General features: G+C 39.9%; 1 long non-coding RNA gene across 1 annotated transcript in view; it reads left to right on the plus strand.

Annotated features, from left to right (window-relative positions):
• Positions 1-7,385, plus strand: part of LOC131839286 (uncharacterized) — a 54,840-nt gene extending 47,455 nt beyond the window's left edge. Inside the window, exon 3 of the long non-coding RNA XR_009356911.1 lies at positions 6,696-7,385. This is a non-coding gene — a long non-coding RNA (uncharacterized LOC131839286). The remainder of the gene's footprint in view (positions 1-6,695) is intronic.
• The last annotated feature ends 2,780 nt before the right edge of the window (positions 7,386-10,165 follow it).

Here is a 10,165-nt window from a genome sequence, read left to right on the forward strand (position 1 = left end):
GGCAGAGAGAGAAAGGGGGAAGCAGGCTCTCCGCGGAGCAGAGAGCCCGATGCGGGGCTCGATCCCAGGACCCTGAGATCATGACCCGAGCTGAAGGCAGAGGCTTTAAGCCACTGAGCCGCCCAGGTACCCCTAGGAGTAATTTTTGATTCTCCATTCTTTTGCTTTCCACATTGAACCCATTGTCAAGCCCTGCACGATTTCCTAGAGTTTTGCATGGAAATTCGGCCAGTTTTCTCATCTTCATCAATATACCATCTCTTGTCTAGAGAAGTTCGGTAAACTTTTGGTTGGTCTTTCTGCCTTCACTTTTCTCCTCTCTTCTACCCATTCCTCACATTATCATCCAGAGTGATATTTTAAAAGAGTAAATCAGACCCTTCTACTCCCCTCTAATTTCTGTTCATCAATACTTAGAATAAAATCCAAACTCCTGAAGTTTCTCATGTTTTGGCCCCTGCCTCCTTCTTCAGATCTCACTTTATACCACTCTCTGGTCTCACAGCTTTTCTTTTTTGCACTCCAAACTGTCCACGTATTCTGACATAGGGGACATGGTATTGGCTGTTTCCTTTAATAAGAATGCTCTCGGGGGACCTGGGCTGCTCAGCCAGTTAAGTGTCTGCCTTTGGCTCAGGTCATGATCCCAGGGTCCTGGGATTGAGCCCCATGTCAGGCTCCCTGCTCAGTGGGGAGCCTGATTCTCCCTCTCTGATCTCAAATAAGTAAATAAAATCTAAAAAAATCTAAAAAAAAAAAAAAAAAAAAGAATGCTCTTGCCCATCTATTTATATGGCTGCTGCCTCCTCACTATATAGTTCTATCAGCTTAAACATTACCTCCTCAGAGAGGCCTTCCCTGACCACTTTGTTTTAGGGGGCCCCTCAGCCTTACCACCCTGTCTGCTAGGTGGAATACACACTGTGCTCTGTTGCCCTAACCTCTGCAGTAGAGGCTCTGCTGCCCCAGCCGCTGTGAGTGCTGTTGGCAGACAGTCTTCAGCTGTCAGCCCTTTTAGGGATTGCTTCAGTGGCAGAGAACAAGACCAACGCCCCTTCTCAGGGTGGCCCACACCCTGTGGGGGTATAATGGTCAGGACAACTGTGAAGGGTCATTCCACTTCAGCGTTCCCTAAAAGATGGGTTGAGGCTGTGGTTGGGCCTGCGTTGCCACCAACTTCTCTCTCTGCCCACTTCTAGTTCCTTCTCCTCTTTCCCACAGGTGCTGATTTTAAGGACACTCCTTTCTTCACTGGGTTTAAAATGATTTGTAGCAGTGTCGGCGTGGCTCAGTTGTTGGGCACTTGCCTTTGACTCAGGTCATGGTCCCAGGGTCTCGGGACTGAGTCCCACATTGGGCTCTCTGCTCAGCAAGAAGCCTGCTTCTTCCTCTCCCATTCCCCCTGCTTGTGTTCCCTCTCTGGCTGTGTCTTTCTCTGTCAAATAAATAAATAAAGTCTTAGGAAAAAATAAAATGATTTGTAATTATTTTCCCAAATCATTGGTAGGTTGATTGTTTCTCCTATTAGAATGTAAGTTACAAGCTCCTAGAGACCTGGCTTCTTCACTGTTGTATCCCCAGTGTCTTGAAGCCGGGAACATAATCATCGTCATAATAGCAAACATCTAGTATTTACTATATGCCAGGTGCGTATATAATACATTATTTCCCCAATTGACCTCTCTTTGCTGGTGTTTGAATTGTACTAGTCTTTCCTCTCTTCCATCCTGCAAATATTGGAAGGAGGGACGTGCCTTCTCTATTGAAGGAAATACATACTGAATCTGTAGCCCCGTGAAGAAATGATTTCTCTTGCAGAGGATAATAATTATTTCTGCAGTGTTATCAAGGTCAGTGTTATTGACTCCCGGTAACAGTAGCCAGATTGTAGCAGTTGAAGTTCCTCAGGGACACTTCTTAATGATGGGAGAAAATTTTTTTCCTTTGCCTTAAGAATAATTGGAGCAACTTCTTTTGTTTTTCTGCTGATTTTTCTTCCTTACCTTGTAGAGGAAGAAAAAGGCAAAGAAGAGTTAGGCGGTAAGTGAGGAGTAAGTTATCTTCTAAGCAGAATCATAGGGACATCTGGATGGCTCAGATGGTTAAATGTATGCCTTCGGCTCAGGTCATGATCTCAGGGTCCTGGGATGGAACCCCACATCGAGTTCCCTGCTCAGTAGGAAGTCTGCTTTCCCTTTTGCCTCTGCCTCTCTCCTCTGCTCATGTACTCTCTCTCTCTCTTAAATGAATAAATAAAATCTTTTTTAAAAATTAAAATTAAAAAAATTAATTTAATTAAAATTAAAAAATTTAAAAAAATAGGTGAGAATGAAATTTGCAGGGGAGATTCAAACAGGAGTGATCTGGGGAATCAATTGGGCCTGGAAAAAAACCCAAGAGCATTTGGGTTTTTGGACCTTGGAAGGAGTGAAGACTTCTCCAGTAACAGTTGTATGTCATCATGGATGTTGGATTTCCAAACCTTAAGGTTTTGCAGAATTTCCAGGTCACAAATAATGGGCTCAGTACTCTGGAATAGCAATGCTTTATGCTGAGAATCTTCAAACTTCTGAAATCTGTCACTGCCTGAGGATTTTCAAAGCCTGAGGATAATTTTACCAAATCCCAGATTGACCTCCTATAGAAGCAGTTTGTGGTTCATTATTTAAAAAAAAAAAAAAAAAAAGGGCAGGGAGAGAATCTGTAGGCCTTGGTCTAGTAAATGTACAAAGCACATAAGGATGGCCCTGGAGTTTTGACATGAGTGGAGGGACTTGAATTCTTTTACAACTGGAATGTACAGGAACTTCCCAACAGCTTGAAAGAATGCCTAGAATTTCTTTTTCTATCACGGTGACTGTTATTTCTCACAGAAGCAAGTGAATCTTCCCGAGCTGCCCTGGTTCCTGTAGATGAGTCCCCAGCAGGCTTTTGGGGAGCAAAGCTGGCCAGTGCACCATGGCTTGGGCCCTTGGGGATCCCTGTGTTTCTCACGCAAGGTGTTAGAGCTGTTGTAAATGTTTAAAGCCAGCGGTAAAATTAAGGAGCATGGCCCAGAGCAGGACCTTGTCAGCTCCATAATGGGCGGTGGGCAGAAGAATTCTTCTACTTTCCTCCAGCCGCTTAGTGTAACTCAGAAAAAAAAAAAAAAAAAAAAAATGCCTGCTTTGTGGTCATTATCCAATTATAACAGCTTTTCACTTGGAAGAATTTAGTCATTTTTTGCTTTCAGTTCATCTGGGGGAAAGCAACATTCAATACAATCAGGATGGGGGAGGTCTATGGCATTGAATTTTCCCTCAGTGATGGAGAAAGAGTATTTCTTGTCAATCAGGGCGGTGAGTGCTTGATAAATAAGTCTGAGAATGTGTATAGAGATGAGGGATTATTATGCCTCACTTCTGGGGGTGTCCCCCACTAGAATGTGAGCTCTATGAGAGGAAGGAATTTGTTTTGTTCACTGCTATATCCCCAGGGCCCAGAACGGTGTGTACTGCATAGAAAGGTCATGAGAAATACCAGAATTATTTATTTATTTGTTTGTTTGTTTTTAAAGATTTTTGTTTATTTCTTTGAGAGAGAGAACATGACGAGGGGAGGATCAGAGGGAGAAGCAGACTCCTTGCTCAGCAGGGAGCCCAATGCAGGATTTGATCCTGGAACCTTGAGATCATGAACTGAGCTGGAGGCAGTTGCTTAACAAACTGAGCCACCCAGGCGCCCCAAGAAATACATAAATTTAATTGCTAAATCAATAAATGAAGATATAGAGTCCAACAAATGATGCTGGGAGAGAAACTGAGAACTTTAAAAACTGTGATGCTGTTGAAGGGGCGCGGGATTTGGAATAAGACATCTGTTTTGAATACTTGTCTCTGCTAGTTACTGGCCCTGGGCACGTTACTTTACTCTTCTTAAGGTCATATTCCGCATCTGTAAAATGAAATAATAACACCGACTTCAAAATGTTGTTCTGAGGATTAATTGAGATGAAGATTGTGATGGTATAGGGCACTCTGATCGTAGGTAGGAAGTAGGGCCCATAATAGCTAGATGGTATAGGGCCCATAATAGCTAGTTGGTTCTCTCCCTATCCTTCCATAAATCATATTGCTCCAGTAAGGAATTTATATAACAAACTGCCTACTCAATGGGTGAATAACACAGGCATGTTTCTACTTATTGTTATAAAAACAGATTATAAGGAACTCTTCATGTTGTAGGGTATTTACTTTTTCTTTCTTTCTTTTTTTTACACATGATCTATTTTATTTTCTGTTTAAAAAAGGAAAACACATTTCAGAACAATCAGCTATGGACAATAGGAGGCTTTAACCATCACTTCTCAAATAGCTTTTACCTAATCCTACTAGATGACATTTGGGGGCAAGTGAAAACTTGGGGCAGTGTTTTCTAAACTTAGTTCTTTTTCTTGAGACATTGGTGAAACCTGCGCAATTTTGGAGGTTGCTTATTAAGTGTTTTTGTAGATACTACATTAAAAAATGTATTCATTGTGTTTTTGCTTCAAACTGCTTAGTGTGACATTTATCAAAGGCAGAGCACATGCTGATAAAAATATCCAGTTGTGCATTCTCAAATGTTTATAAAAAGCTCTCTAGGTTGCTGAAGGTCACTGCTGGGCAAGTCTCCATGCATAAGAGGTCAGAGTGCTACGTAATGGGAGTGTTTTTGAGGTTAAGAAATTCTGTGTGCTGTGATGCAAGTTGTGTACATTTCCTTGATTTTTTCTCTCCATACCTATTAAGGATAGGATAATCTTGGCTTTTATTTCCTGTTTACAGGAATGGGAATGAAAAATGTGAAGTCTTTGTGGTTTATTATTTTATTTGTGGCTTGATTCCTCATTTCTGAGAGAGGGTAAGTTAGGCGGTCCCCCATGTTTCCTTTCCCAATGTCACTGCTTATTTACCTTTCTCCTTACTTCTTAAACCTCTGCCTGGGGTACAATCGAGTGTGTCAACAGGACTGGCACTGCCTAAATGGAAATTAGGAAGCTGCCTAAGCAGCCTGATTTATGAGGCATTGAAAGGCACATCTGACCAAAAATAACTCTTCCACCCGCCTGCCATCAGTGCCTGAAATTCCCATGATAAGAATCTCCCATTAAAAATTTTCTGCAGACACGCATGGTTTATTTGGGTCAATAAAGCATTGTGTTAGAGAGAAAGAGGGAAGTGGGAAAATGAGAAAGTATCTCATTAGAATGATTCCATCTTCTGAATCTCTCAGTCTCTTGGTCAAGGGTAGCATCTTGACAAATCAGTATACTGTTTAAGGCTGGAGGGAAATTGGGAATTAGAATCTTGTGTAGGATCTTCTTGTATACTCTGAGCAGTATGAAGCCAGTGGGCCCTGGGGAGGAAATTCCCCAAAGCAGATTGAGGAGCTAAGGTAGCAAAGACACGTTTCGATGTTTCACAGTTGTGTTTAAGACCAGGTTAGGAAGTAGGGCCCATAATAGCTGGAGGCATCTCCTTTCAGTTTCCCCTTTCTACCATCTTAGTTCTTGGGTAACCATAATAAGACTAATGATTCCCTTATTCATAAAATAACATTGTGATGAAGTCCAAGTAGATTTATGACCAGAGGGAGTTACATTTGTAGAACTAGAACCAATGATTAATTCTATGACTTTGTTGAGACTATTCTGTAAAAGTGTTGAGAGCAGTGTTTCTGATACTTATTAAATTGTCTATCCCTCGTCCCCAACCAGACCTTCTGAAACAGATGTTCTGAGGTAGGGGCCTGGGACTCTACTTTCTAACAAACATGTCACATGTCTGCTGCTTTTTATGAATATTATTTGAGAATCACCAGTTAAGAGGCATTAGTAGATCATAGAGGTGGACAATTCAAGTTCACATGCTGGCTTTGCTGCTTATTTCATGACCTTGGACAAGCTGTTTAATCCTCTAGTTCTCAGCGTCCCCATAATGATAATAGTGGCTCTGCAAGGTTATTGAGTGAGGTCTGAGAAGATAAGTGAAGTTTAGCACAACACCTGACACCTAATAAGGGCAAAAATGGTAGCCATTATTATGAGTATGTGTATTGAAAAAGACCCCTAGGCAGTGCTTACTGACATTAAATATTTTGTGGACTATTTACTTTGTAAAAGATAAACTTAAAATTCTGTTTCAATGTGTGATAAAAGTAGTTGGTTTCCTAATTTCCTAATTGTAATTACCTAAGGTTTTTCTGTTGCTTTATCATCTTTTGCTTTTCTGTCTCCTCAAACATAACTAACCGCAAGAGACTTGGATGGAAAAATTTTGTAATAAATATTCAGAACTATCTCGCATAAATCATGGTATCTAGCAATGGAAGACTTGGTTAACGTAGTATGTTCTACTTTGAAATATTTTGCATACTGTTACTAGAACAGACTCCCTGGTTCCTGTCCCAGGTGTTGCTTCCCTTTATTCTTACATATTTAAAAATATATTTTTAAGAAGATCTTATTTTTTAAGTAATCTCTACACCCAATTTAGGACTTGAACCCACAACCCCAAGATCAAGTGTCCTACGCTCCACCAGCTAAGCCAGTCTCATGCCCCTGTTCTCTCACATCTTTATCCCTCGTGTCCCACCCTTTGCTCTCTCCTTAGTTGACAAGAAAGAGTGCCTACTTTCTCTATTTTTTTCTGTTTCCTCATCTCTCTTTGGTGTAGATTCTTCTCATTCATCTTTTAAGGAGAATTTCCCCACACAGCAAAAGTCAGAGCTGAGAGAATTGACTTGGAACGCTATTGATTTTCACAGCAGCTTGCTCAGCATTGGTATGGATAAGTGCACAAGCAGACCCTATGCCTAAATAGATCTCAGAATGCCAGACCAAGAGGAGAACAGCAAAGGTAAAAATATGGACTCTTACTAGTTCATCTTGGTATAAACTATAGGAAGCAGTATGTCCTAATGGCAATGTAAAAATGAGGAAGTCAGAAGAAAATTACGTAATCGCGGAATAGATTAACAGGATACATTACAAGCTTGCGTATGGAGAAGGAGAGCTGGGAAAGATGCTGACTCGCAGTGTTCTCCCTTCTACTACAATCTCAAAGAAACAGTTAATGAGGAAAATGGTGCAGTTGGTATCACCTCCCACGAATTCCTTTCTAAAGGCCAGAATCCCTTTTTAGTAGTGGAAATATGAATTCTGGACAGTAGAATTCTTGGGTTCAAATCCAGGCTCCACAATTACCAGCTGAGTGTCCTTGGACAATTTAATTAGTCTCCCCATGCCTCAGTTTCCTTATTTGGGAAAAAGAAATCACAATAGCACACATTTCGGAGGCGCTTAGGAGGATCAAGTGAGAATAACACACAGAAAGCACTTAGAAAAATACCTACCTTGAAGTAAACTCTCAATGATCAATTGCTATTGGTGTTATGATCCATGATATTTTTTAGGTGCTAAGCTTGAAATTCTTGGTGGTATCCTGACAGGGAAAAAGGTGTCTGTGGAATTTCTGGGCAGACCAGTTTGCTCATCCTTTGAGAATTTGCCTGGTTGTTGTTTTTCTGTCTTAGAAGCAAGGTTCGCTGCCTGGCTGCTGTTTACCCCTTTATTCAGTTAAGTGCACTATGATTTGATCATTTCTAGTAAATCTTGGGATACTTTTGGATTTATAAGTTAATTCATTGCTAATCTATTAATGTGACTATATATTAAAAAAACCAGAGATGTATTCAGCATGTATGAAAACCTTCCCTTAACAGAACATGCATCTCAGTTCTGGAAATATCTATTTGGTCCAGTGCATCTTTCTTTCTCATGACATTCTACTTTTTTTTGTTATTTAGCATATGTGAATTGACTAATAGTAAATCCGGGAATTTGTCATTTAAAATATTGTAGGTCTCAAACATAGCCAGTAATGCTCGGAAAAGTAGAGAAATGTTTAAATCTCTGTGGCAAAAGTGTAGGAAAGCAAAGTAAAGGGCATCATTTTTCAAGAAGTATTCTCAGACAAATCATTCTCTGAGAGACTTAAAATAACATCAGTCATGCAAGGCACGCCCCTTTACTTCTATCCCATTTTTATCGTATCAATCTCCCTTGCAAAATTGAAGAGGTTGTTCATAAATACTTTCCTTCCAAACTGTGGGAAGTAAGTCATGAGTAACTTTGGCTCTTTGATATTAGGTTAGGGAACTGCTTATCATTGAAACAATGAACACAAAAGCAATTCAGTCCTGGGGCCTCTGACAAAACTCCTCAATACCCAGGCAGTGCTCACGCTCCTTGTTCTCAGGCATCCCAGGGGAGTGGCCACAGGACAGCCCCCACAAGGAATTTTCAAGAACCCCTTCCCCACCCTTCAGAGCTGATAAGTCTCTGATCCTTTAGAAAAGGATTTGTTCTGCAAGAACCCAGAGTATCCCGAAGAACTATGTTTACCCATAATGAGCCTTGCTCTCTGTTTAGTATAGCCAGAAGGACACTGCTTTTTGGACTTGTGGTCACATCCCTACAGATTTGACCTCATTTGGTGGACACTATTAAAAGATTATCCTATTATTGAGAATTTCCATTACATCACATACTAAATATTAGTAGAATTCCTCTATGGGGAAAGTGATGTAATAAGAGGGCGTAGACTTAGTTGACCTTAAGCAAATTATACGGATAGGTATGTGGACATTATGCAACGGATCTGCTGACTAATAAAGCTCACTGGTACTGGGAAAAAAGCTCTGGGGGCAGAGACTTTCCTAGTAGCTCTTGAAGGAGGTGAAGCCATAGATGGAAATTTTCTTTGACTCTGTTGCCTTGGTACTGTGATGGTTATTTTGGAAGACGCCAAGGAAGAGAAAAGTGTGGCAGAAAAATGAAATAATGGAATGGGAATCAGACCTTGAGGTGGCTTGCTCACACTTCAGTGGGTGAGGAACTCAGGGCTTCTTTTCTTTTTCTACTTTGGAAGCCAAATGACGCTCATAAGGAATTAAAACTGCAGTTGAAGGGTTGCAGGTGATTTAAGAATAAGATATTAAGAAACAGTTATAACAATTTTTTTTTTAATGATGCCAGAGAAGGTGTTGAAAGAGCACCTAAGGAAAAAAATTCCAGTTAAAAAGGAATGGGAAGACATATAAGGACCCAATAATTTGGCAAACTTGTTAAAATTAAACTTTTAGTTATAACTTTGCTTGAGCAGACTTTACAAATTAATTAAATTTTAATTGTTAAAAAAACAAATTACATGTGTAGTATATGAACAATGAAAAATAAAAAATGAAAATCTCCCTCCCTCTTTCCCTTCTAGGGGTAACTACTACTGTGATTTGTCTGTCTTTCAGGGCTTACAGATCACTGTTTATATTATTAGTACATTTTGGATAGGTGTTATTACTATATGTATTGTTCTGCAATTTTTTAAACTTAATATATTCTGTACATTTTTCTATTCTTAAAAATTAGACAGTGTATTCTTTTTAATGGGCAGTCCTTATTTTAAATAAATTGAAATGGGAAACAAAGCTCCTTGGCAATTCTGCAACTTAAGAAAATTCTATATTTGATGTATTTAAAATACTTTTCTTGATGTGATATAATTATCAACATGTTTGATAAGTTGCTTATAAATGATACCCTGCTAGATGGCATTCTACCTACCAGTATGAGATAGGAAAAGATAAGGTATGCTACAGGTTATAAAAGCAGATTTCACAAGACTATGTATAGTATAATTCCAGTTCTGTAGAAGGTTTGTACATGCACGGAAAGCAGTCTGGCAGCCTAGGCACTACAATGCTAACAGCTGTCATCACAGGATGGTTTTTTTCCCTGATACAGTTTTCTGCATTTCCTTTCCTTCCTTCCTTCCTTCTTTCTTTTTTCTTTTTCTTTTCTTTCCTTTCCTTTCCCTTTCTTTCTTTCTTTCTTTCTTTCTTTCTTTCTTTCTTTCTTTCTTTCTTTCTTTCTCTTTCTCTCTTTCTCTCTTTCTATCTTTCTTCTTTCTTCTTTCAAGATTGGGTGGGCAGAGGGAGAGGGAGAGAATCTCAAGCAGAGTCCCAACTACGTGGGGCTTGATCTCACCACCCTGAGATCATGACCTGGCCGAAACCAAGAGTCAGATGTCTAAACAACTGTGCACCCAGGTGCCTGGTTTTCTGTATTTTCAATGATGAACTTCCC

The sequence above is a fragment of the Mustela lutreola genome, chromosome 8 (genome assembly GCF_030435805.1).
Source record: "Mustela lutreola isolate mMusLut2 chromosome 8, mMusLut2.pri, whole genome shotgun sequence".
Classification (NCBI taxonomy): Eukaryota; Metazoa; Chordata; class Mammalia; order Carnivora; family Mustelidae; genus Mustela; species Mustela lutreola.